The following is a 16,087-nucleotide window of genomic DNA, read 5'->3' as shown; positions in this document are numbered from 1 at the left end:
TGGAGGATGTTTCCTAGAAGTAGATTTTTAAATGTTCTAGTTTAAAGGTCATTCCAAAATGCACAATAGCAGTTGGCTGTTGTTATTGGATTCCCTTTGGTGATTTGGAACAGAGACCTGTCAGGTTGGTCAAACAGGTATGGGTCTCCAGCTGCGTCTGTTTCCCTTGGTGTCAGAGGGAGCAGGGAATTGCCACCAACACACGGCACAGGGGATCATGGCTGTTCAAGTTGTTGATTGGCCAGCTCTTTAGTTCCTCTGTGCAGAAGGCTGTGCTTCTACAGCTGTGCTGCTGAATGGACAACACAAACACTCCTCCTTTGCATCACAAGTACAAGTAACTTTGCTTAACTCTTTTGTTTGCAGTTGAAGGTTTTTAGGTCTAATCTAGCACATTTCTGGGCTTAGCTGAAGCAAGGTGGTGAGAACTTCCATAATCCATGGTGTTGACTGACATATGGGGGAAGCAAAGATTGTCAGAGAAAAGTGAAGATCCTGCTGCAGTATCACCATCCCCAGCCATTTCTACCACATTTGTCTCTATTTCCTTTGACACACCTGAGGACAGTTGATAGCCTGAAGATTTGCTTTGTCTTTTCAATTCAAAGCCTATGTGAAATTGGTCAGGTTTTTTTCAGATGTATCTTACAACTCTTAGTGATCCTGTGTTTAAGGCACAAATATTCCCCTTCCTCTAAATGGAAAAAATTGTTTGTAGCGACTGTGATCAAACATGGAAACATTTGCCCCAAGAAGCTATGGGATCTCCTTCCCTGGAGATAGTCAGGCCTTGTCTGAGGATGACCTTGAACAGTCTTATAGGACTTTAAAGTTGGCCCTGTTCTGAGCAGGAGCCTGGATCTGGAGATGAGCTGTGGAAGTTGTTTCTACTCAGCTTATTTTAGGGTGATGAGGAGAGCTTGTTCACTCCACCAGCTGCCAGCTGGAGAGAAAGGGAGATGTACACGGTGTGCACAGTGCAGTGACACTCAGCACAGTCTTATTTCAAAAGCACTTGGTCTGACTTTTGTAGACAAGAACAAGCATTAGATGAACCCATGAACCAGGGCTAATAGCAGGAGGTGAGACATCCATCAAGTAAGTTGCAAACATTTTTTTCAAGGTACCACAACAATCCATGGCTATTAAAGATAACAAAGGGAAGATAGAGAAGGAGCAGCTGTCTGACTTGTCAGGGAAGATATGATTTGCTCCAGGACAGCAGATATCAATAGTTATTTGGGAGCCTGAAATGCAATGTATTTGTGTTAAATTGGAATCTTCCCCCCAGCTCCTCCCTTCATATTACAGTATGTTTCAATAAAAGTCAATTTACCTGATCCTGTGGCAATGCTCTTTTAGGTATGGCTCATAATCTTCACAAGGGCAAACAGAGGTTATGCATTTAAGCACATCATCCCACATTTCCAGTCCTTTAGCCTCAGTACACCATTATGTTCAAACATACTCAAAGATTTAGACAGATGGAAGTGTGCCTTTGCTGCTTCCTTCCTGCAGTGACCTTGTTATTACATCAGTGTCTCTCTGGTTTCCAGGCCGTGCTTGGAAAGCTGCGTGTGTTCTTCTGGAAGGATCTGGAATTAGCTGTTCCTTCCCTGCTTTTTCTGTTGGTAGGGGGGCACTAGCTAATGTCAAGTGGAAATGCTAAATGGAGTGGTGGTGGTTTGAGCGAGATCACCAATAAGCTTCATGCTTTCAGTCTTTACTGACAGCAGATTTTAGCAAGGCTGTTGCCAAGTGTTAGCTGTCCAGGGTCCTGCAGAAACCAGCGTTGCTTCCTGGAGAGAAGTGTGACCCCACAAGGAGTCTGCTCTCCTGCCTCGGTAAGGCTCCTCTCAGATAGGAGATTTCACACATTCCTAGGTGTCCTGCTCACCTCTTGGTAACAGTCAGACAAAGGGACCTTGGCCCCACCTGTCACCACTTATTTGCCTTCCTCCTATGACTATTTTTCACAGGGATCCTCCAAAAATCTCACTAGAACAGCTCTGGATTTCTGTTTGGCAATGTGGGAAGCTATTCCAATCCAACCTGCCTATAGCAGACACACATTCCTCTCATTCCTGTAGCAGGAAAGCTCTCTTTTCTCTAAAAAGTGAAAGGAAGCCAAATGGAGGAGTAATTATCACTTGTATAAATTCTTGCTACCGCCTGTCAGAATAAGGGGTTGATGGCTCTCTTTGGTATCCAGAGCCAGGGCTGTCTGCCAGAGTAGTTTCACCTGGCATCAGCAGGAGTTCAGGAGTGCATGTGGAGAGTCCTGCTCCCAGACAGGGTAAACACACACGCTCACTAAGGGCAGAGGCACAGCTGCAGTTGTGGGCAGTCCTTGAAGGCCTCTCTGCATTCCCACACCTGGCAGAGCTCCCCTTGCTTCCAATCTAAAGCTGAAGGGTTTCTCTTTTGCAGAGTTGTTTTTGGTGGGGGGGGGGTTTATCAGTGTATAATTTCCAGTTTTTTCTTGTTAATGTTTTCCATTACTGCCTCCTGCAGAGATTAATGGCAATTCAAGACCATGGGTGACAGAAGTTTATCTTGTAATTCCTGTTGCATCTAAGATCAGGCATATATTAATATTTACTTTCTGACATTGTGACAGCCCATCAGAGCTCAGCCACAGCAGGTCACAGTCTCTGTATAATCCTTGTGGTTAGTAGAGCTGTTCAGCTCCCTTATGCGGGGTTTATGGGTTTGGATATGTATTTCACACTTTTAACAAAGTTCTAAAAATAATATTTCAGCTCATTTATATCTCAGACTGGCTTTGACTTGGAAAAGCAGCTATAGACTGTCCAGAGAGTAAGAGTGGCCATGGTGGTTCAAACCACAGATCTGTTTAGACAATATTACATCCTCTAATGTTTAGTCAATATTGTGGTTCCTCCACATCTATTATATTTCTAGCATTTATGTAAAACAGCTTTGGTTCCTCTCTTTGCAGCATCACTGGACAGCTTTTGAAATGTCTTCCTAGTTTTCCATCTCTACTTGGTTACGTCTAGGCTGCTGGTTTATCTGTCTCTGGAAAGCTGTTTGCCTCAGACCTCAATATGGTCACCCCCCAGCTGCAGGCATGTTGGCACCTGAAAGCTTTGTCCATTCCTCAGCTGAAAAGACATTCACAAATTCCTTGAATTTAAGTGACATCAACTTCATTCTTCTTCACTGAGCAACCTGATTCAGCTGAGGATGTCCCTGACCATGCCAGAGGGGCTGGACTAGATGATTTCTGACTATCCATTTCAACCCAAACTGTTCTGCATTTCTGTGAGTTATTAAAGACATAAATATAACACACATTCTCTGTGCTACAATTCTCTTATGATTCAGGCAAAGTTATATCTATGTGTACAGGCTTCCATTCATCTGGAAGTGTAAGCAGTTATGACAGATCTTAAGTCTTTGACCATATTCCATCTTCTCTAGCAGGAATTTGTTCCAACTTTGCATTAAAAAAATTCATACATTTATTTTTAAAAACCACCTAAAATATTTTAATTCTATGATGTTTAAGGCATCATACATTTCCCAAACAGGATGGTATTTGCATGGAAAGCAACTCAATGTTTATCTTTAATAACCTCTTTTAAAAAATGGATCTGAGGAAAAATATTTAATTTTGTGTGGGTTATTTGTTATACCTGTCCATATTTAAAGGAGAAATTAAAATACAAGCAAACTGATAGGACACATAAAAATGGACAGCCACCTTTAATTTTCCCATAGCCAGCTATGGAATTACCTATTAATACTGGCTATAAAAAGGAGATGTAGTGCTGTCAAACAACCATACAAATACCAGCTAAAATGACAGCCCCTGTGTAATGCCCAGCTGCCTATACCACTAAGCAAAAATGCACAGAAAATCAAGTCTTGCTGGTCCTGCTGTCCACATGGTGGTTTTTTTTTTCTTGTATACTACAATCCCAGTAAATGAATAAGCTAATCAGACAATCCTAGGAAGCAAGAACAGTAAGAAAAGGCCCTATACAGCTTTAACATTGTCCACTCTATCCACATGACTCAAACTGATCTTAATGTGTGCTCCACCACTTAAATATCACAAGATGTTTTGAAAATTTAACAGCTAAAAAAATCTAAGTACTTGGTACTTTTCAATAGTTGTGAAATTGAAGGAATTGACCTAATTTTTATTAAATTTTGTAAAGAATCTTCTACAAAAATATTAGTGCACTGTCTGCTCTGCAGTAAATTGCACAATAAAACACCCATTTGTCACAAAGTATTTATGAAGTTATGTGAGCCTGTATGAGAACAAAGGTAACGTGAAGAAGAGCTCCCTTGCTGCAGAATTTGGTGTTTTCCTTAGAATGCAAACCTGCAAAAGCTATTTTACTGGGGAGAGAGGAGTCTAAGAAATGTAAAACACAACTGACAGACACAATTTGGAGATAATTAGCAGATTGACTTTCCATCATCAGCTAATTTTATTACCAGTTAAATTGTTTGCTTCTCATTGTATTTCACCACCCATGCATCTCTAATAACAAATAGCCTTAATAATTACAAACAATACCTGCTGTGATATGAATAGGCTGATATGAACAACAAAATTACTATAATCAATCAGCAGCAGCACGTTGCTTAAATTTGTAGAAATAGTGGAAATTCCAAGGAACCACCGCAGCACCAACCTCCTTTATCTGATCACAAAAATGTTGCACATGAGCTGAGAAGTGCAACAGCACCTTCTCATGTGAACTGAGCATGGCTGAAATGCATTCCACCACCTTAACCAGACGGCAGTTTTGGTACCCACGTAGCAATAAGAAGATTTTGCTAGGAAAGATTCACATTTTAGTATGTGTGGTTGTACTGGCCTTGTGCATAATTTATTTAGACAAGCAGATGATCTTAAAACTTGCTGAGATCTTTCCTTGACAAGTAAACACTGAATAAATACAGCTGTCCCTTGTCTGTGACCTCAGACAGTGGCCATGCTGTTGTCTCCCTTGGTTGCCGCCTCCTTGTCTGAGTGTTCCCAGGAACACTTCTGAGAAAACAAGGATAGAGACATCACCATGCTAGCAACCACAGCCTTTACAGGGCTGAAGCTTGCCTACTTTTGCTTCACTGAGCTGGCAGCAGGAAAAGCAGGATGCTGAAATGACTTGAAACTATTGCTTTCTGCTTTTATTTGGAAAAAAAGGCTGTGTGATTTATTGCACTAACATTGCACTCAAGTGATTCCTGAGCATGACGGCAGAAAGCAAAGCACACCAAAGAAACCACAGTAAAACTAAGCTCGGCCACAAGATCAAGGGAGAAAATATCTGATTACTTACTGTGCTTGCCTCCCCTGTAATAAATGGCAGCTGCTGAGAGCTGCAATCTGAACGATCGGCCCACTTGAAGAATTGCAGCTCTCAGCAGCAAGCCTGGGGCAAGCAGGGCCACAGTATCTCTTCACATGGCCCCTCTCAAAAGGCTCTCTTTGGCTGCAGGCCAAGAGATGTTTTGACACACTAAGTGCCAGCACAGTCACCTGGGTCTATTTTCCAGGGCTGGTGCAGAGACCAGCTCTGGCCAGGCCCCCTCCAGGTACCACTCAGCTGACACCAGACTGAGCTCCTGAGCCCAGCAGGGCTCACAAGGGTCAGGCTACCAACTGTGTGCTGCTTCCACCTCTTGCTAAATCTTTAGGGCACAGGGCTGACCTTGGGAGGGCACTTTCTGGATGCAGGATCATTCAGCTAGGTTGTGTTTTCCTGGTAGAAGGACCTTTGAGAGGGTGTATCAGAATATTTAAAAAGTGGGAGCAGATCTTAAGCTAGATCCAATTTTTTATGGGAAGTTAGTGGAAAAAGTAGATCCAGTAAAATCACAGCAGAGTACTGAAATGGATGCTGTTTTTAATGGCTTCATAGCTGGGGATAAATCCCTTTTCTTTGTCAGCTTTTTTCTCTGAGTATTCTCTCTGATTTGTTTCATTTGTAAGCTTTCCAGGGAAGGTCTTTGGCCATGTGTTTTACAAAGGCACCTTGAACTCTAGTTGCTATGGGGACACAAAAAAGCACTTTCTTAATGGCATGTGGAATTTGAAAAATTAGCTATTTGATCATAAGCATCCATTTCTTTCCTCTGGTTTTTGCAGTACATGAATTCATCAAGCTATAACCACACTGCTGGCTGAGAGAGAGCAGGCAGTGAGCTGGGTGAACTGATGTCTCCAGACACACTGGCCAAGGCCAGCACTTCCCACAGACTACTAAGCAAGTAAACCCCAGCCTGACTGACTATCTGTCTAAATGCTTCTGGTTTACCTATTCATTTCATTATTCCCATTGGCCTTAAGTGTTTAAAATCTGTGACCACCTATTTTTCCTACATAAAGTCATGTAACAGTCACCCTGGGAGCTCCACTGAAGCCTCACCAGAGAGACTGGTCCAGAAGGTTTCTCAGAGCATACCTAATGTCTCTATAGCACAATGCACATAATTCCTACACCCATTCCCCTTAAGAAAGCTATCAGAATTTTGCCTTTCTTTCCCAGGATCAGGCAAAAAAGGATAGCCCTGTGCATATGTTGGTTCCTGGGAGCAGTTCAGCTGCTGTGACTGTGCCCAGATGTGGAGCTCCAGCCTGTAAGACTCAGCACTGCACCTTGAGTCACAAATTTACTTGACTGCATTTCCATTAAAAAAACTTACAGAAATGCCTGAACTTGTTGAGGAACAGAACACAACATCCATGCCTATTTTTTTTCAGCACTGAAAAAAAAAAAAAAATTAAGTCTCATATTTGAGCTATATTCTGATCAGGCAATAATGGACAAATTTCTTAAGAGTTAGCATAGTTTTTCTTAATGAAGATTGATTCTTATTAGTGGTAAACAAAATATTATTTGTCATTTGGATGTCAATTTATGTCAGTGACAGATTAACCTTTCAATGTTCCTTCTGAAACAGTCTGCAAATGAAAGCAACTGTGGAATTTCAGACGAGCAAAAAGCATCAGGAAAAAAAACAACCAAGCATGCAACATTTAGATGCATATGTTAATATTTTTCTACATTGTTTTTCCTTTGCACTTCCAAAAATCAAGGGGAAAAGGGAAAACCCAGCCCTGTGCATTTCCATTTTCCATGTAGCCTGCTGCAGAAAGCATAATTAATTTTGATCTTTCTGAGTGAATTTGCATTTAAATTAATGTGCGTGGGCAAAGGAAGGGAAAGGGAATGAGGCTCACCTTCTATTTCATTAATAACAGCCACAGACCAGAATACAAAGAAACTAGAAAATAGGTACTCTGACAGGCCTGGAGCTGGAAGGAGCTTTCCCGTGGGGGACTGCCCTTCATCAGTGCAGGGAGGTGAGGAGGTGCTGAGCACGTGGTGCTGCACAGGGACAGCAGTGTGACCCCCACGGGGCAGTGTCACTGCAGGGCTGGCCCCTCGCCCTGCCCTCACTGTGCACAGCCACACACTGCAGGGTGGCAGAAGGTGGTCAGTGCAGCTGGGCTCTGCCTAATGGGTTCAGGCACTCTCTGGACCAGGGCTCCCATGCACTGTAACAGCACTGGGTTTGTGTCGGAGTCCAGGACATCCCTCTGCCTGCCCTGGCTGTCTAGAGACCCTTGCCGGGGGCTCGGAGACCTTGGCATGAAGTCAAAAACACCTGTGGCTTCAATTTTAACCCACAGAAAAAGCTGTGAATTTTGTATGAGGAATTACAAGCCACAAGGGTTTGGGTAGTGTGGTAGTTGAATTAACACAGGGTGAAAAAAGTAGAATTTTGGGGCGTTTTTAGAATGGGGTTCAGGGGACAAGATGGAGGGATTTGGGCATGTCCTGACCTTCTTCTCCTTCTTCTTGTCCTCCATGACTTGGTGTGATGGTAACACTTTTCTGTTGGTTTAAGGTAGAGACGCACTGTCTAACATAGATGATAGGTATTGGCACAATATTGTAAACATAATACATGTAATTTTTGATATAAAATGTAAACGCCGCCCGAGGCAGCACGCAGAATGCCATGGCCTCCTTGCTAGATAGCGCTCAGCAGGTCAGAGAATGAATATTATAGATAAGGAAAAATAAACAACCTTGAGAAGCTGATCCTACACATTTCAGACTCCTTCTTTGGCTGCACAGGCTGGGAGAACAAGGACTTTTACAATCTTGGGGTCATCCCAACACCCAGACCCTGAGAGTTTTGCTTCGTGTTCGCAGACAGTTGTGCTCTGGCTCTGAAATGCCAGCCCAGATTAAAGGAGAGATGAGTAATTTATGCCAAGTGAGGATCTGTATTCTGGTAGTTGTCTTTGCCTTTGAGTCTCCCATCTCCACCCTCTCCAGTCTGGAAAAGGTAACAAAGATAATTGTTCAGGTATCAGGGAATTGACAACTTGAGCAGGATTCTCTTCCTAAATATAAGCTCTGTCAGTGAAGCCTTCACATGAAAGGCAACACAAACCTGAGAAATTGCACATTAGGGAATGTACATTTGCCAAACTAAATATGTGTTTCAGGGCTGAAAAAGCTCCTTCCTTCTCTGCCTTCTTGTCCATAATTTGGCATAGTATTTCTAAAAATACAGCTTAATATTTGGTGGTTTATGGAATCACTTGTTGTCTATCTCAATCCATAAATGCTCAACTCTCTCTGCTGGTATGGAGTTGCCAGCCCAGACAAGGTTTTCACTGGCAGCAAAGTAGAGCATTTAAACACAGGTAGGTATCTGTCCATCCTCGTGGTCTCAGGAAACGCAGGCAATAAACTATTTAGGCCTGTTTTAAAATGTTGTTCCTTTTAAAACCTTTGTTCACGCTCATCTCGTGCCAGATTCTGAGGGAACAAACAGTGCTGTGCCTTGCAGTGTCATAGATATGCTGTGCTGCAGGACACCGATAACACAGATCACTGCTCCCTCACTTCAGAAAGCTCTGGTGTGGCTACTGCCACAATCAGCATGGCTGCTGAGTACATTTAGGTAGCAGCTCTCCACAGATCTGCAAGAGGGACAGAGAGCAGAGAACTGGTGAGGTCAGTGTTTCAACCCAGTGCTGTTTGCACGCTGTCTGAACGCACTCCGGTGCCAGAAAAGGTTACAGCAGGACTGGGGCCCTGCTGGTTTTATATTTCAGCATCAGAAAGTACACAGTGGTCCAGCAATCACAGCTGATACAGGAAAGATGGCTCAAAAGCTCATTTGTGCCTTCCCTGCTGATGTACTGGGAAGAATCCTACCCCAGGCTCTAGATGTTTCATTAAAAGCATTCCACAGTCAATTAGCTAATAAAGTATGCTAATTAAGTATAATTTTCTTTAAAATTGACTATCCAGGGGATATTGCTCTCTCCAGCCACTAAGCTAATCAGGATGCCTTCCCTTGCTGACCCCCAAAGCAATGTGGGTTTTGTATCTAATGGCCACACCAATGCCATCAACAATTAACTGAGCACATTTGAATTGACATGATTTCGTCCTCAGAACAAATTTACGTCTCATAAATTCATTGGTAAATTCACCACACTGAAATTAATCCCCACTAAGAACAGGGCTGAACTGTTATTTCTCCAGGAGCAGTGAGAAAAAGGCAGCAGAGATCTACCCTGCTCTGGCAGCAGATCAGACACTAGCATGGGAGCTAGAGGCTGTCATGTTCCACTGTCCTTCCTAGGAGAAGCTCATTAGGGCTGGTTTAATTCCCCCATCCCACCACTTTACTTAGGTTGTGGAAAGGTTTTTGTGCCTCAGAAGCACTGCTATGAGGCTTGAGGGGACTTTATCACTCTCTGCAACTCCCTGAAGGAGGTGGTAGGAAGGTGGGGGTCAGGCTCCTCTCCCAGGCAGCCAGTGTCAGGATGAGAGGACATATCCTCAAGCTAAGCCAGGGGAGGTTCAGGCTGGACATCAGGAGAAATTTCTTCATGGAAAGTGTTCTAAACATTGGAATGAACTGCCCAGGAAGGTGGTGGAGTCAGCATCCCTGGAGGTGTTCAAGAAACAACAGAGCAAGGCACTCAATGCTGTGGTCTAGTTGACGAGGTGGTGATCGGTCAAAGGCTGGATGCAATGATCTCAGAGGCCTTTTCCAACCTAAAAGGTGATCAGCAAAGTACTTTTCCACAGCTTTACAGACACAGCCCATAAAGGACTTGATTGTGGTGGTACTGCTTGGTGAGTTTTCATTCTCGTATCTGAGGGAGGATGTTTCATCCCAATATGTATGGCAAAGACTAAGTGGCCTTTGAACACCTCTACTGCTTCCCCTCTGTAAATGTGATAGACACAGCTCATCCAAACTGTTTGTGCACTCTAAACTTGCAGCCTAATGGCAGAACATAAAAAAAAATATTGCCTTCCACTAGTATGTATTTAAACCAGAGCAACATACATTGTTCCAGTATAACTCACACATCATTTGTTTCAGCAGTGAGTAATTTTCCACAGCAAATATATTCAATATCATTGCGACTGGGGACAATTTAGAAAGAGGCAAAACTCTGCTACATTATTTTTACCGTGAATCATTTGTTCACCTTCTTGTCTTTGATGCATTGCTTTCATTAACTTGAAACAGTTGCAAATACCAAATTTTGTTTGAAAGCTTTCTTATTTTGGTTGTTCTTAGGGTTTCTTTCCCACCACGCACAAATAAGAAAAGAAAGACAGAAATAGGCTATAAATATGCATCTAAACAAACACCAAACAAACCACTATCACAGGGTGAGATCTTTCACATGAAGTTCTCAACAGCTCCCCTTACTCTTGTGCTCACCTGGCCCTACCCCTGGAATTGCAGCTACTTTTTACATCACAGCTCTTTGCCCCACAGAAGGGAGGGGCTGCAAAAGCACATCCAGGGAATCCATGAGGAAGAAAAGACCTGGGGGAAAGTCTGAATTTAGAACCTGAAGCTGCTGCCTCCTCTCTAGCCTATCAGAGATGACACCATAGGACTTGTCATTTATTTCTCTTGTTCTCACAGCTTTTTCAAGGAGGTAGGTTACTGTCACTCTGGCAAGGGATATTCACTTCTCCTGTTCTCCAGTACCTGTTGGCTGTCTTTGACAAGCATTCCTGGGACATTTCATACACATGCATTCCAAGCAGCTCTTTGTAAGAGAAGATGTTGGACCTTTCAGTAAAGTGCCAACAGCACCATGTGCCAACTTGGGTGTTCAAAACTGCAGGGACTCTTGTGAAAAACCTGATGTATATGCAGAGCATATTTGCCTCAGGTGACCTTGACCCTGCCTTAATCAACAGACATCTGTCTTATTAATGGACATGAGATTCTTTTCACACTAATGAAGGTCCACTGGGACTTTTAGTCTCCTGAGTTCCTTGAATGAATGTTAAGCCCACGAGTCTGCTGGTGAGCACCAGGTTAACACTAGAAATGAGTCTGTTCTTCAGACAAAAAACATTAATATCTCAGTTTAAATTGATGTAGGAGCAGTTTTAAATCCAAAACTACTTTGGCATCTTCTGTTAACAGTTGAGTAGGCTTTAATTCCTCAAGAATGGATATTCCTATGGCCTGGATTACTTCTATAGGGCCTCCTACTCTAATTTTTCAGTTGTGCCATAGGCACTAATATAAGACACATTGTAAATAATAACAGGCAATTGTGGTAAACAAATTTTGATGTTTTTCATCTAGATCTGTCAATTAAATCTACTGTAAAGTCAAGAAAAGCAAAGAATCTAGCTATGAAATTTCCTTTCCTTAATGAGGCATTTAAATAGCATCTCACATTTGTTCTCCAATTGTTTACATAGGATGTCATTTGTGATGCATTGTTGGAGCCCTGTAAATCTCAGCTGGGAACAATATCCCAGAGAGCAGAGAGGGACAGTTCTGCTTCAAGCTACATCTCAATAGATTTTCTGCCTTTTCTTTTATTATGTTACTAATCTTAAATGATATCTGTAATCCTGCTAATGAAATGTAATAACATCAGATGCAGCAGCTGTCAAAAAAAAAAAAAAAAAGAGAAATAATGTGAATTTTCATTAAACTTCTTGAGCTGATCTTCACTTTTTCCATTGCTGATTTAAATATTGCTGGTTTTCTGAAGGTTATCTTATTTCTATAAGGCTTTAATGAACCCTGGCTTTTGTGGTTTAGACACCTTACTCCTTCTGGTTCAATAGGTCATTAAACATATATTTAAGTCATTCTTTGTCCCCAGTGTTTCTTATGGGATCACAGCCAAAAGAGACAAAAGATCCCAATGTGGATGAAAGGCAGGTTAATTATGCTTATTTTATAGATGAGAAAATGAAGCTTAAAAGGAAGAAAGTGTCTAGCACACAACTTACCCCTGTCAATAGCATGACTCCCATTGGTCAAGTCTTAAAGACCTAAGTTTTAAACATCACATTCATTTCAGTGTTATTCAGGAGACTTCAAAAGTCCATGGGGGCCTTCTGGCTTTCATTATTATCTTTTGAAGACCAGAAGGCTTTAAACATCTGTCTCTGAAAGTCTTGTTTACAGTTCTCTGTGCCCCACTTCTAAATCAGCTTGGTGAGCCAAACCTCCACCATAGTTTCTGAATTCAGTAATAAAATATTTTTGCAACTGTGTATGTATTTCAGAAAGAAAAACATCATGGATACATGAGCAGATGCTTTTCAGACTGCTTTAGTATCTCTTTCTCCACAGCTTATAATGCGATTCAAGTGCTCAGCAGAGAAATTAACTGCAGGTGCCTGGTCTGATACTCACTCTCACTGTTGTTATCTCAGCACCCCAGCCAGAAATGTCCAAATACAGAATCTGTGCCTTAGCAGTGTCAAGAGATAGGAGTCGGGCTTGAATGGGAGGCTTATGAGCACAGATCAGGATACACAATAATGTCTGTGAAGTGCACAGAACCTTCTGGAGGGCATATGCCATGGGTTCCATGCATTGTCTGTGCCTTTTGGAACATGGCCAGAATCATTTCTTCTGTAATTCCAACACAGAATGGTGTGGAGTGTGTGGTGCCTGAGTATAAGGTAAACCTTCATTCACTTTGAAGATTAAAATCATGAGGTTAACTCAGTTTGGCTTCTCCTTTCTTTTAACAGTGTTAGGTCAATGATGCCATTCTCATTTCCTGACTGGCTGTTGCAAAGGAGTAAAAAAATTCCCAGCTTCCACAGGAGGGCTGCAATTGCTTTGACAGCCAAGACATCAATTCAGGTCACACGAATCTGTATCAGCAGACAGACTCCTGTATTTTGTATAGAGAGATTTGCACAGGTATGTCATGAATAAACTGAGAGGAGGTTGCCCTCCGATGCTTCTCCCTGCACAGGATAGAGATGAAGTTACTGGATGGGCTGGTCTTGTGACTAAAGCCCCATCCTCAGGCAAGAGTTCTGATAGGCATGTGCTGCACAGGCAGGAAGCAATTTACTCACAGATGAGATCTCTGATTGTGAGCTGGGAAGGAAGAGAGTAACAACCAGTTTGAGTTTTGTGGCAGAAGCTGTTGCTTTCTTTGTGCTTAGAGCTGGGAAGCAAAAAGTAAAGAATTTCAGAAGATACCAGCCTTACTGTGGCAGTAACAAGAAATTCAAGGAGTTTCTAATAAACTGGGTTGTATTGACAGACATAGAGAAGTAAAAAGATCTTAGAATTTTGTCATTTGAGGGATACTGAAATTCATCAGGAGCTAGCATCCTATTGATCTCTGTTGTGTGACTAAGACAAAAGAAAAATAAATTATAAATATAGGATGAAATAAATACCATGTTTCCTCCTAATCAAGTAATTTCCATTTACAAAGTCAACACAGATGAATGAGCAATTTACACTGATGAAATCACCGTACTTCTTAGGGCCCATTTGTAATAACTGCCCATCCCCAGCGAGTCGCCTTCATTGTGTGATTTCCAATTGAGTTGTTATGAATGCAGAGAGGGGAGAATTTATCAAAAACAATAGCTGGATGTGACTGCCAACCCAATGTGCTCTGAGAATCCATACTGGGGACGTAATGCTGGGCCTCTGAGCTCTGCAATCAGACACTGCACAGCAGGATATTGTCTGTCCTTTGGAAAACTCCTTCATATATGGATTGTGGTCTAGTGTGAGCTACTTAAGACACAATCAGGGAGGAACAAGTTTGAGATCTGATAAAAGCTATAGACTTTGTAACTGCCTTTCTGTCCAGGGAGTGCGTCCAGCTCTAGGCGACTCATGGTGGGATCAGATCATTGCCCTCTTTCAAACATTTTGGCTTTCTCAAAGCCTGATCTCCTAATACAGGACAGAAGAAAGATCCCTCTGAAAGGCTCTGTGCCCTAGATATAACTTATTTGGGTCTCTTTGGTTTGTGAAACACATGGCTGATTGACAGGCCAAAACTATGAAGTCAACTTTGCTGAGCCATAAATAGCATAATTCAGCTTCTCTGAGTCCCCAGCAGATGTATTCATCAGGCACATGAGTCTCTCCAGGCATCAAAATTGACAGATTTCATTAACTTTCTGCTACCTGAGAATCCAGCTGTAATAGACAGTGTGGAGAAATCAGAGGAACTGCAGGTTCTCAGCAAGACTGTGTTATCAGACAGTCCTGATTATACAGAGCTGGTAGGCAAGGACTGGCTTAGCAGTCACCGCTCTCCCTGGTACTGCTCTTAATGACTAATCCCCACAGCATCCTTTCTCACCTCTCTGAGCCTTGCAGTTTAACATCACAGCTGGCCTCCAGAAGGGAATTACGTGATGCAGTACAGTCAGCCTTTCCAGCAACAGCTCTGCATCTTGCTCTTGTGTGTCAGTACAGGCCTGGCAAAAACCACTTATTTCTGATGCCCTTGCTATTGAAATCCTGCTACTAGGTGCACCTGACTGCTCAGGTGTCATGAAAACCAGAAAAGTTTCCCATTCAGAGCATGAAAACCCTTAGCAGCCTTTTTAGAAAGGAGGAAAGAAAGAGGACTTCCTCCACTAAAGAATTATTTTCAGCACTTCTTGTGCCTTGAGCTGTGCTCACAAAGCCTGCCTTGTGATTTTTAAGTAATGAGAGATTCTCCTCGTTGCTCTTCACCCTGTCAGCTCAACTTCCACTGTTCAGTGTTTTGAAGATCTGCTTCAGGGTTCTAGGTGAACGAGGACCTGTTGATTTTAAAATGCTGCTCTCCCTGCAGCTGCTGAGCACTGCCTGAGCTGAGCACTCCTGGATGATGGGATCTGCAGGGCTGCCGGTTCTTCTGTGGCTTCTGGGACACATGCAGGATGACAGCAGTAGGTAAAACCCGGCAGATGACACCTAACACACTGCCCTACTGTAGGGAAGAGGCTGAAAGGGAGATGTCCCATCATGAAGAAGGAATTTCACTTTTTCCTTGTCCTCTCTCTAGAGAGAACCAACAGAAAATATTTCAGCTGCATTCCAGGGAACATGGCTCCCAGGATCACTATAGAAATACCTGTAAGGAGCAGTTATAAGATGGTATAGCAGGGTTCTAAAGTTTCATATTGTTCAGAAATTATGCTGTTTATTCTTGAGTGCCATCTACTGACAATTCCTGTCTTTATGATTTGCTTTCATTGGTATTACTTATTTTAAATGCCCTATATAACTTCTGTTAGCTTAGATGTTCCTTATTCCTTGAGCCCTTTATTTCCCTCTGCGTACCAGGATACCCTTGACATGATTTTTTCAGTTATCTCTTGGACTTCCCTTTTTCCTTCCACCCATCACCAGGCTTCCTCCCTTCCCTGCCTGCTCCTTCTGCCTAGAGGGCAATTTCTGGCCTCCCTATACTCACCCTTCTGGCTTCAAAATGTAGCTGCAGCTGTGCTATTCCCCTTGAGCAGGAGGCTGCCTCTATCAGTTTGTCACAACACTGCTGAGGTCTTATTTCCTCCTTTCCTTTCACTTCTTCCTCTCCTTTCAAGAGCCTTTTCAGCAACTTTCATGCAGTAACCTTGAAAATATTTAATGATCACTGACTCCACTATATTATATATTACGTGTTCTAGGAGTATTTTATTTTAGTTATGTGATACTTGAATTAGCATTATTATTACAGTTTTTCATTTTCTATCTGTAAGATTTCCTCCCCCAGCAGTCCAATACATTTTGCAAAGAT

General features: G+C 42.4%; 1 protein-coding gene and 2 long non-coding RNA genes across 15 annotated transcripts in view; 2 read left to right on the top strand and 1 right to left on the bottom strand.

The window, feature by feature from the left end:
• Nucleotides 1-16,087, top strand: part of LOC137472496 (uncharacterized) — a 198,296-nt gene that overhangs the window by 162,627 nt on the left and 19,582 nt on the right. The window lies entirely within an intron of this gene.
• TECRL (trans-2,3-enoyl-CoA reductase like) overlaps nucleotides 1-16,087 on the bottom strand; it is a 60,027-nt gene that overhangs the window by 27,315 nt on the left and 16,625 nt on the right. The window lies entirely within an intron of this gene.
• On the top strand, nucleotides 10,685-12,029 carry LOC137472494 (uncharacterized). Its single transcript, XR_010998211.1, has 2 exons — nucleotides 10,685-11,105; nucleotides 11,772-12,029. It is a non-coding gene; the product is annotated as an uncharacterized lncRNA (long non-coding RNA).

The sequence above is a fragment of the Anomalospiza imberbis genome, chromosome 4 (assembly GCF_031753505.1).
Source record: "Anomalospiza imberbis isolate Cuckoo-Finch-1a 21T00152 chromosome 4, ASM3175350v1, whole genome shotgun sequence".
Taxonomy (NCBI): domain Eukaryota; kingdom Metazoa; phylum Chordata; class Aves; order Passeriformes; family Viduidae; genus Anomalospiza; species Anomalospiza imberbis.
This window is presented reverse-complemented; position numbering and strand designations above follow the sequence as displayed.